The sequence below is a fragment of the Monodon monoceros genome, unplaced genomic scaffold, assembly GCF_005190385.1.
Source record: "Monodon monoceros isolate NGI ecotype Baffin Bay Population unplaced genomic scaffold, NGI_Narwhal_1 Super_Scaffold_12, whole genome shotgun sequence".
NCBI classification, from domain to species: domain Eukaryota; kingdom Metazoa; phylum Chordata; class Mammalia; order Artiodactyla; family Monodontidae; genus Monodon; species Monodon monoceros.
This window is the reverse complement of record NW_021703768.1, coordinates 48047635-48056844: the sequence shown is the minus strand read 5'-3', so window position 1 is coordinate 48056844 and position 9210 is coordinate 48047635. Positions and strand designations below refer to the sequence as shown.

Genomic DNA, 9210 nt, shown 5'->3' with positions numbered 1-9210 from the left:
TGCCCTTTGACCAATATCTCCCCATTTTCCCCTCCCACCCAGCCCCAGGCAACCACCGTTCTACTCTCTGCTTCTATGAGTTTGACTGCGTTAGGCACCTCATATCGGCGAATCATGCAGTATTTGTCTAAGTCTGGCTTATTTCACTTAGTGTGATGTCTTCCAGGCTCATTCATGTTGTCACTAATTTTTTCAAACGTGTCCTTGTAGGGGATATGTTTTTATGGCTGTACATAAGCAGCTGGCAAACATATGTGTGACACAATTTTTAATAATCAAAGATAATGTGGGATAATATGGAAAAAGACATGGGCTGTATTGATAAATAACTTTCTACTCTGATACATGAGGTAAGAAAATGGGGCAGAGTATTACCATGGCTTATAAATAGCCAGATGGTGGGATTCTTCAATACTGTAAGAGCTACATTTCAAATCTTTACCCCTAATTATTTGGTAATTGAATAACATATTGATCCTCCAGTTTCTCCTTTCCTTGTTTTACAAATGGAAAATGTTGTTAGAACAAGGCAGAAATGTGTAGTTTATGTGTTTAGAGGCAGTGGAGGAAAGACGGGCCAGTGCATCTGTCTAATTAGGGAAGGCTTCAAGAAGAAGGGCACCAAGACAAGCCCATAATGATTTGGTTGTTAAGACATCACATTTTTTTTTTTTTACAGCGTTTACAATGTGAAACTTTCAATGCTTAGTTGATTGTACCTTGCATGTACTGTGGAAAGTAAACAAGTTTATTCTAGTTTAAGTACAGAATTGGGAAGGAGAAACGACTTCATTATTTTCATTGTTTTTTTTTCCTTCTAATTCTTCTTTTCAAATATATTATTTTTCCAAGTCTAATTTAAAAGATAGTGTAAGCTAAAAGTAGAAAATGTGGAAAATACAAAAAGTACAATTGGAAAATGAAAAATCTACTTATATCCCCTCCACCCAAAGAAGACCACTGTTAACATTTTGTTATAAATTTCAGGTAATTATCGACAAATAATACTATTTAACAAAACAATCAAAATCTCAGTGGTTTGCAATAACAAATATTTATTTTTCCACTCATGGGTCTGTGGGTTGGTTGGGTTGATTTTGGCTGAACTCAGGTTTGGCTCTAAGGAACAGGTCTGGGGTAAGTCCATGTCATGTGAGTCATTTGGGGCCCCAGCTTAAGAAACAGTACTACAATTTTCCAGTGAAATGGTAATGAAGCAGGTATAAGCTGGGCTGGGAAAGAGTGGGTGGGACTATAGATGAAGCAGAATTGGCCATAAGTTGCTAATTATTGAAATTATGGGTTTGCTATACTATTCTCTCCACTCATTCATATGTTTAAAATTTTACATAATAAAGAGTTAAATTTGTATCCAAATACTGCTTTTACTATTAGAAAATTCTTTTGATAACAATTCCTTAATATTTGTATATATATTATTATTATTATTTTATTTGTTAGCAAATACTGTGGATTCAGTGTCTAACCTATGATCCTGTAATGGTCATGAGCTCGTCTTAAGATCCTTCCAAAGGTCCATCAATTTTTATTGAAGCTCCTGACTTGTTATATTTGTTTGATTCACTGTGTGTTCAATAATAGATGCAGACAAAACTGGAAACTGTTTTAATAATGGGTATACCAGGATCACCACTCTCTCCTCTGCCACTGCCCACACCCCCGCCCTAGCCAGAAATAATCACATCCAAAGTAATTCTACAGTTTGTTTGTTCATAGACCATCTGTCATCCTATGCATGTACTATAGATTCCCAGGGTTTATGAGCACTATAACCAGCCATTCCATTCTTCTGTTAAACCCCAAGAGGACTCCAAGGGACTGAGCAGAAAGGCTCTCTACCTCGACCCCAGCCAGCTCTGTCCACCACTGCATTTAAGAAAGTACGTCCTCAATGAGGGGCTAGCTCATCATAGTCTCGTCTAGACTGAGGTCTAGGAAGCTCACAGCCCCTAGGACAACATCTTTTTCCCACATGCGGAATCTTACAGGACATCCTCTTTGTCATCAAACATTATTGCAAAATCCCTACAGACATAGGGAATTTCCACTGATGCGAGACTCAGCCATAAGATCAAGAGTGATCCATCTCCGCAGTCCTACCAGGATTTTCACCCACAAGAATAATCTATCTGTGGAATGAGGACAGCATTCCTAGAAAGTGACTGCTAGCTGAATAGTCCAAGTTCTTTGATTTTTAAGTACCTGTAACACCACTAACTCTTCTACTAGACACAGGTGAATTAATAGTCTTAACCAGTAGTTGAAATTTCTTTCTTTGTAGTGCTAGTAATTTAACTATTTGGTTTGGTTATCTACTGTTGCACAACAAATGATCCCAAAGACATTGAAAGATAAACTACCACAGGTTCTGTGGATCAGGAATTTAGACAGGACATAGTCATCTCTCTTCCATGACTGAAGCCTCTTGTTCTGAAGATTCAAAAGGCTGGGAATGCCTTGAAAGGCTGAGGGCTGCAGTCATCTGGAGGCTTCTTTATTCATATGTGAGGCACCTGGGCTGAGATGACTCCAAGGCTGGGCTCAGCTGGGCTATCAGCTGGTGCCAACACTTGGCCTCTCCCAAGCTTGGCTTTTCACAGCATGGCGGCTGAGTTTCTAGAGTGAGGACCCAGTAAAGAAACTTCTGTAGAGTGAGTGGTCCAAGAAAACTGGGGGGAATCTGCATAGCCTTTCAGGACCCAACTCCAGAAATCACATGGCATCATTTCTATCATACTCTATCAGCTGAAACAGTCATAAGCCCACTGGATTCATTCGGGAGACAGAGCGGCCGCCTCTTGACAGGAGGTGTTTCCAAGCATTTTGGGGCCTGTTTTAAAACCACCACATAGCTTCAGATTCCAGTGGGAGCTGCTGCGCCTCCAGAGTTCCCCAGGTGAGCTGCTTCGCTATCGGCATGATAACTGAATGAGTGCAGGGTAAACTATTGTCTGGCATTGCAGTCTGGACAAAGTGCTTTAATATTCTTGCTTTTCCAAAATTCTTTCCCAGCATTCTTATCTCTAAAACAAAATGTGTAGTTTGACCACCTCATTTGTGTTTTTAGAGCTTTTTAAGGGCTCGATTCTCTTCTGTATTTTCTGCGGAGCATTCCAAATATATCATTTGTTTTGGTGTTAGGGAAGGAAATGTTTCCTCTGGCTGTCTAGCCTCTGTTTTTTTGTATTCAGTGGATAAACCGGTTGGGGTTATAGTCTGTGCAGGGCAGAGCAGAGTGTTTTTGACACCCCTCCAGCTGTAGTAGCTGCAGGAGGCCACTTCAACAGTGTCCTCACCAGGTGGAAGTAGCCAGTGAACTAGGCAGGCTCCTACCCTTGTCTCCCCAGTACCAGATACCAACCCTTTTACATAATATTGGCTACTTCTGTTTCATCCCTGGCAACCTTCCCGTGCCTGTCCTTTGCTCACTCTTCTATTAATTATTCTCTGCATTTCTTTAAACAAAGGCTCTTTTTATGTTTACATAGCAACCCTATGCTTTCTCGTTTTAAAATGGAACATTTAAAAACAGTTTTGTTTTTACTTTTTTCTTTCATTTATATTTTTCTGTATCTCTAATTTCCACAATAAACATGTATACTTTAAAAATAAATGCACACTCATTAGGATGGCCAGTATGTAAAAAAGAACCCAAACAGGAACCAATAAAGATTGGTAAATTGGAGAACTTGAAATCCTTTTGCAGTTTCGATGGAGAAAAGTTTGGTATAATAGTTCCTCAAAAAATTAAAAATAGAATTACCATGTAATCCAGCAATTCCACCTTTGGGTATATATACAAAAGAACTGAAAGCAGGGACTCAAAGAGGTATTTGTACACCCATGCTCATAGCATTCTTTACATTAGCCAAAAGGTGGGAGCCACTCAAGTGTCCATCAATGGATAAATGGGTACAGAGTTTCAGTTTCACAAGATGAAAATAGTTCTGGAGGGCTTCCCTGGTGGCGCAGTGGTTGAGAGTCCGCTTGCCGATGCAGGGGACGCGGGTTCGTGCCCCGGTCCGCGAGGATCCCGTGTGCCGCGGAGCGGCTGGGCCCGTGAGCCATGGCCACTGAGCTTGCGTGTCCGGAGCCTGTGCTCTGCAACGGGAGAGGCCGCAACGGTGAGAGGCCCGCTTACCGCAAAAAAAAAAAAGAAAATAGTTCTGGAGATTGGTTCCACAATGTGAATGTACTTAACACTACTTGAACTGTACACTTGAAAATGGTTAAGATGGTAACTTTTATGTTACTCCTTTCTCTTTGCATTTACTATGTCAATCAGATTTGGTGTCAGTTCTGCTAGCATTGTAAAAGGAGTTGGAAAACTTAAAAAAAATTTTTTTTAGAGCACTCCCACATGCCTCACAGATTGTATGTAGCTTTAAGGAATCATTCAGATTATTCTCTGGACTCCCTTCCTCCCAGCTATCCCTGCTAAAATTTTCCACCTCTCCAGGGCTGAGACAGACCAGGTTTTCAGTGGTGCCACATCTTAGGAGAGCAAAAGGGCAGATCCTTCGGAGTAAGGGAAGGGTGAAGGTCAGCCCTGTGCTCAGACTGTTCCCTCCCGTAACCTCTCACCTATCCCTTCCTCCTCCCTGCAAAAGATCCACACAAAATTCCAGCTCTTATCCATCTCTTTCGCTTCCTCCAGAGACCTCCACCCTGCCTTTGAAGGCTCTTGGAGCATGTTTGTTTATTGGCTTTGTGTACCTATGTGTTCCTAAACTCTCAGCATTATCAACTCCAATCTCACTTCTGTGCCCTCAGGGTCCTATGGAGTGAGCATCTGCCCAGCCTGCCAGCTACCCCATAGTCCCTTAGCCTAGCTTATGACAATAAAGACCTCAGCATTTTTCTTGTTTCTCAGATATTCCAATTTCCTCTTTTTACCTCAGAACCTGCTAGACTCACTACTCCCATACCCTCTGCCACCAGCACCACTACCCCCAACACACGCGCACACACACACACACACACACGCCTTTTTCCCTTGAACTGAGTAACTCCTATCCACTTTTCAGATCCTAGATCTCAGTTCCTATTTATTTATTTATTTATCGGCCATGCCACGCAGCATGCGGGATCTTAGTTCCCCGACCAGGGATCGAACCTGTGTCCTCTGCAGTGCAAGTGCAGAGTCTTAACCACCGGGCCGCCAGGGAAGTCCCTCTAAGTTCCTATTTTAAGGAAACCCTTCCCAACCCAGAATATGCCAGACTCCTTGATGTATGCCTAGAACTCAGTGTGCCTATTTTTAGAGATTTACAGTGTTTGTAGTTAAATATTTATATGATCATTTGATTCATATTTGCCTTCTCCACTAGACTGTAAGCACAGGAAGGCCATGACTGTGTGTGTCTTGCTTCAAATTTTATCCCGGGTGCTTAGCACAGTGTAAGCATTCAAAAAATATTTGTTGAATCAATATAGAACTGTAAAGATAAGTTGTGAGCCTATTCTATATTACACTGGGTCAGGTATTGAAGGGTAAAGGGTTTCATACATAACACCTTATTTTTCACCTGCCCGAGTTTGGAACAAACTTGGAGATAGATGTAGGAGTCAGGCAGATAAAGATAAAAACAAAACAAAACAAAACTATGTATCAAAGAGAAATGGCATAATAAATACCATTTCCAGTCAAAAGGAATGGGAACTTCTTGGAGAAATGGCTGCTTCCAGGTCTGGAGAAGGAAATATATTATATGAGCTTAAAATATCTTGTAGCAGAAATAAAGACACGATTTAAAAACTAACGGGGATATATGGAAACAACACAAGAGCTGGTTTCAAAAAGACAAATGACAGAAATGGATCATAATTTGATAAATAAACAAGGAATCCCTGAGTCCATAGTCATACTCAAAAAAGCAGGCAGTGAGGGGAAGGGAGGAAAGCTCTTTTTTATAAAAGAACTCCAGTTAAAAATGTGGAAGGAGGCCCGCCTCCCGCAGCGGAAGATGCGGCCGAGGAGGAAGTGGCGGCGGCGGCGCGCTCTCGCGGTCTGAAGCGGCGGCAGGGGGCCACGGGCCGGCGGCGCGATGAGCTGGGCGGCCGCCCCCGGCTCGGGGCTGTGAGGGGCTCGGAGCCGTGGGTGGGCGGCGGCGGCGCGGCGGGCTGCCCACGCTTCTCCTCGGCGGCGGCGGCGGCGGCCATGCGCATGACGGCGCGGCCGGGGCCGCTGGGCCGGGGCCGCCTCCCGTGGACCCACGGCCTGAGGGCCCTGCCGCCGACCCTGCCCCGAGGCCGCCGGCGGTGCCTCCCGCGTAAGCGGGGCCTGGCGTGAGCCTCTACGTGAGAGAGGACGAGGTGCGCCGGCTCATCGATCTTGTTGCAGAACTTTATTATGTGAGAAATGATCTTATTTGTCACTACGCCCTATCCTTTAACCTGTTAGTACCCAGCGAGACAAATTTCCGGCGCTTCACTTGGCATGCAAAGTCCAAGGTTGAATATAAGCTGGGATTCCAAGTAGACAATATCCTGGCCATGGACATGCCCCAGGTCAACATTTCTGCTCAGGGGGAAGCTCCACGCACTTTATCAGTGCTTTGGGTCGAGCTTTCCTGTACTGGCAAAGTAGATTCTGAGGTTATGATACTAATGCAGCTCAACTTGACAGTAAATTCTTCAAAAAACTTTACAGTCTTAAATTTTAAACGAAGGAAAATGTGCTACAAAAAACTTGAAGAAGTAAAAACGTCATCCTTGGACAAAAACACTAGCAGAACTATTTATGATCCTGTACGTGCAGCTCCAACCACTTCTACGCGTGTGTTTTATATCAGCGTAAGGGTTTGCTGTGCGGTAATATTTCTTGTAGCAATAATATTAGCTGTTTTGCACCTTCTTAGTATGAAAAGGATTGAACTGGATGACAGCATCAGTGCCAGCAGTAGTTCCCAAGGGCTGTCTCAGCCATCTAACCAGACGACTCAGTATCTGAGAACCGACACACCCAACAATGCAACTCCTATCACCAGCTCCTCAGGTTATCCCACCTTGCGGATAGAGAAGAATGACCTGAGAAGTGTCACTCTTTTGGAGGCCAAAGCTAAGCTGAAGGATATCGCAATATCCAGGGAGAGGATAACTCTAAAAGATGTCCTCCAAAAAGGTACTTTTGGGCGTGTTTTCCATGGGATTTTAGTAGATGAAAAAGATCCAAATAAGGAAAAACAAGCATTTGTAAAAACAGTTAAAGATCAAGCTTCTGAAATTCAGGTGACAATGATGCTTACTGAAAGTTGTAAGCTACGAGGTCTTCATCACAGGAATCTTCTTCCTATTACTCATGTCTGTATAGAAGAAGGAGAAAAGCCCATGGTGATATTGCCTTACATGAATTGGGGGAATCTTAAACTGTTTTTACGGCAGTGCAAATTAGTAGAGGCCGATAATCCACAGGCAATTTCTCAACAAGACCTGTCCACATGGCTATTCAGATTGCTTGTGGAATGAGCTACCTGGCCAGAAGGGAAGTCATCCACGAAGACCTGGCTGCTAGGAACTGTGTCATTGATGACACACTTCAAGTTAAGGTCACCGACAATACCTTCTCCAGAGACTTGTTCCCTATGGACTATCATTGTCTGGGGGACAACGAAAACAGGCCAGTTCGGTGGATGTCTCTTGAAAGTCTGGTTAATAATGAGTTCTCCACTGCTAGTGATGTGTGGGCCTTTGGAGTGACGCTGTGGGAGCTCCTGACTCTGGGCCAAACACCCTCCGTGGACATCGACCCGTCTGAGATGGCCACGTACCTGAAAGATGGTTACGGAATAGCCCAGCCAATCAACTGTCCTGATGAACTATTTGCTGTGATGGCTTGTTGCTGGGCCTTAGATCCGGAGGAGAGGCCCAAGTTCCAGCAGCTGGTGCAGTGTCTCACAGAGTTCCCTGCAGCCCTGGAGACCTACGTCTGACTCCTCTCACAGTCCCCCAGCGTCAGGAGGAAGGAGCCTGCCAGGGCTCACTTGCAGCCAGTTACGGATGCTGCATACGCCATGCAGCACCACAGAAGCACATTTGTCTCCCAGAACACCGTGCCTTAGGAAGTCTTTAGAATCGGAACTGTCTAAGGCCGACTTAATGATGTCAAATATTTTCTAGATATCACTTTCATTAGGTTGAACTGAAAATGTTTTTGTAAATTTTTTGGCCAAAAATTTGTTTAAACATAGTTAACTTTGGACTAGGGGTACATTCTTACAAAATAAATAAACAGTTTTTTTTTTTTAAATGTAGAAGGAATGATAGAATTAGAAAATCACTATTTGCAATCAGTAATAACTGAGTATCAATGGGTGCTAAAACCATGGGTATAAGTTTGTTGGGGAACAGGATATTCGTATGGGCTCACAGTATCACCCAACAGGTTACTTATTAAGTATAAAGGGAAAAGATACCTTTAAAATGAAGAGATCTTGTGGGCACCACGTTAACCAAAGTGATTAAATCCAGCATCGGAGATACTGGAACAAACTGACATTGTGTTCTTACTGATGTGATGCAATTGGAAGCATACGACATCACAAACCTGGTATTCATGCTAAACATTTAACATGAATTAATCATAAGGAAGCATCATTATGGTGTATTTTATGACACAGTCTGGCCTTTTCAAACTTGTCAGTGTCTTCTGAAAAGGAGGGAGATTATTCTATAGATTATGGATAGTAAAGAGACAAGACCATTAAATGCAGTGTACGGTCTTTAAAACAGGTATAAAGGAACTTTTGAGGTAAACTAGGGTAATATAAATATGGAATGTATAATAGATAATAATGTATCAATGTTAAACTTCCTGAGAGTAAAAATTGTATCATGATTAAGTAGAAGAATGACCTTGTTCTTAAGAGATACCTATTGAACTACATAGGTTCAGCCAAAAAAGAAAAAAGGGAAAAAAAGAGAGAGAAAGGTGACAAATGGAACACAGTGTTAACAACTGGTGAATGTACTGAATATTTGTGGTGAGTATATATGCTTTGAACTTTTTCCAAATAAAAGTTGGGGAGGCAAGGTTTTAGGAGTAGATGGCTTTAAGTCTGACGACTAAGTGGACTTCCTTATATCTGAACTAGCTAGATTTACCTTGTCATAGTCAGTCACTCCTGGACAGCCATAGTCTTCTCCCACCTCCTGTTCCCTCTGCCCCTTGCCGTACAATTTATGGCTCAG

The 9210-nt window shown here is 42.8% G+C and overlaps 1 pseudogene; it reads left to right on the top strand.

Moving 5' to 3' along the window:
- Positions 1-6181: 6181 nt before the first annotated feature.
- Positions 6182-8240, top strand: LOC114892880 (annotated as a pseudogene).
- The last annotated feature ends 970 nt before the right edge of the window (positions 8241-9210 follow it).